The 2,304-nt window shown below is 38.3% G+C and overlaps 1 non-coding gene across 1 annotated transcript; it reads right to left on the bottom strand.

Annotated features, from left to right (window-relative positions):
• Positions 1 to 504: 504 nt before the first annotated feature.
• On the bottom strand, positions 505 to 576 carry TRNAD-GUC. The gene has a single exon. It is a non-coding gene; the product is annotated as a tRNA-Asp (tRNA).
• Positions 577 to 2,304: the final 1,728 nt, after the last annotated feature.

The following is a 2,304-nucleotide window of genomic DNA, read 5'->3' as shown; positions in this document are numbered from 1 at the left end:
AATCCAATCCCGAATTTCAAATTCAAAAGAAAATTAAAAACAGTCTGCTGCGGCGGATCAAACTCGCAGGAATACTCACTACTCTACAACGACGACTTTGAACAATATAATATTTGTTAGCACATCACATTTTATCAATCGTCGTTACAAAAAGTAATCCAATTTTGAATGCGACTAAAATTGTCAAAACAAGATTAAACTTGTTGTTGTTCGGGATCAAACTCATGTCACTCGAGTGCAAGCGGGAATGCTCGCCCTTGTATTACAACGACCTTTGGAACATAATAACTCGAGTGACAAGCGGAAATACTCACCACTGTACCACTACAACGACCTCTGAAAACATATTATATGTTAACACACAAGATTTCATAAACAATTGTTCAGCCAACTTTCTTTTCAAACTACCGTTGTTGGGGTTCGATCCCAAACTACCGACATGATAGGTTCACCGCTGTCCAATTTCGAGTTCCGTTAAAATTACGGAAAGAAAACAACTAAAATCGCCGTTGCCGGGGATCGAACCCGGGTCACCTGCGTGACAGGCAGGAATACTCACCACTATACTACAACGACTCATAAAAAATAAATTATGTCTTAACGCTCCAAATTTTACCAATCGTCTTTAGAAAAAGCGACCCATTGTCAACGCTCTAGATTTTATCAATCGAAGATTCGGAACAAGTAATCCAAATTCAAATCCGGTGAAAATTGTCAAAAGAAAATTAAACTTATTATTGTCGGGGTTCAAACTCATGTCTATCGAGTGACAAGCGGGAATACTCACTACTGTATTACATCGACATCTGAAAAATATATTATTTGTAAACACACGGGAGAAAAAGGAATCCAATCCCGAATTTCAAATTCAAAAGAAAATTAAAAACAGTCTGCTGCGGCGGATCAAACTCGCAGGAATACTCACTACTCTACAACGACGACTTTGAACAATATAATATTTGTTAGCACATCACATTTTATCAATCGTCGTTACAAAAAGTAATCCAATTTTGAATGCGACTAAAATTGTCAAAACAAGATTAAACTTGTTGTTGTTCGGGATCAAACTCATGTCACTCGAGTGCAAGCGGGAATGCTCGCCCTTGTATTACAAGGACCTCTTGTAACATAATAACTCGAGTGACAAGCGGAAATACTCACCACTGTACCACTACAACGACCTCTGAAAACATATTATATGTTAACACACAAGATTTCATACAATTGTTTAGCCATCTTTCTTTTCAAACTACCGTGTTGTTGGGGTTCGATCCCAAACTACCAGCATGAACGGTTTACCGCTGTCCAATTTCGAGTTCCGTTAAAATTACGGAAAGAAAACAACTAAAATCGCCGTTGTCGGGGATCGAACCCGGGTCACCTGCGTGACAGGCAGGAATACTCACCACTATACTACAACAACTCATAAAAAATAAATTATTTCTTAACGCTCCAGATTTTACCAATCGTCTTTAAAAAAAGCGATCCATTGTCAACGCTCTAGATTTTATCAATCGAAGATTCGGAACAAGTAATCCAAATTCAAATTCGGTGACAATTGTCAAAAGAAAATTAAACTTATTATTGTCGGGGTTCAAACTCATGTCTATCGAGTGACAAGCGGGAATACTCACTACTGTATTACATCGACCTCTGAAAAATATATTATTTGTAAACACACGGGAGAAAAAGGAATCCAATCCCGAATTTCAAATTCAAAAGAAAATAAAAAACAGTCTGCTGCGGCGGATCAAACTCGCAGGAATACTCACCACTCTACAACGACGACTTTGAACAATATAATATTTGTTAACACATCAGATTTTATCAATCGCCGTTACAAAAAGTAATCCAATTTTGAATGCGACTAAAATTGTCAAAACAAGATTAAACTTGTTGTTGTTCGGGATCAAACTCATGTCACTCGAGTGCAAGCAGGAATGCTCGCCCTTGTATTACAACGACCTTTGCAACATAAGAACTCGAGTGACAAGCGGAAATACTCACCACTGTACCACTACAACGACCTCTGAAAACATATTATATGTTAACACACAAGATTTCATACAATTGTTTAGCCAACTTTCTTTTCAAACTACCGTGTTGTTGGGGTTCGATCCCAAACTACTGGGCATGACAGGTTCACCGCTGTCCCATTTCGAGTTCCGTTAAAATTACGAAAAGAAAACACAACTAAAATCGCCGTTGCCAGGAATCGAACCCGGGACGCCTGCGTGACAGGCTAGAATACTCACCGCTATACTACAACGACTCATAAAAAATAAATTATTTCTTAACGCTCCA

Source organism: Cucurbita maxima, unplaced genomic scaffold, assembly GCF_002738345.1.
Source record: "Cucurbita maxima cultivar Rimu unplaced genomic scaffold, Cmax_1.0 Cma_Scf02600, whole genome shotgun sequence".
Lineage (NCBI taxonomy): Eukaryota > Viridiplantae > Streptophyta > Magnoliopsida > Cucurbitales > Cucurbitaceae > Cucurbita > Cucurbita maxima.
This window is presented reverse-complemented; position numbering and strand designations above follow the sequence as displayed.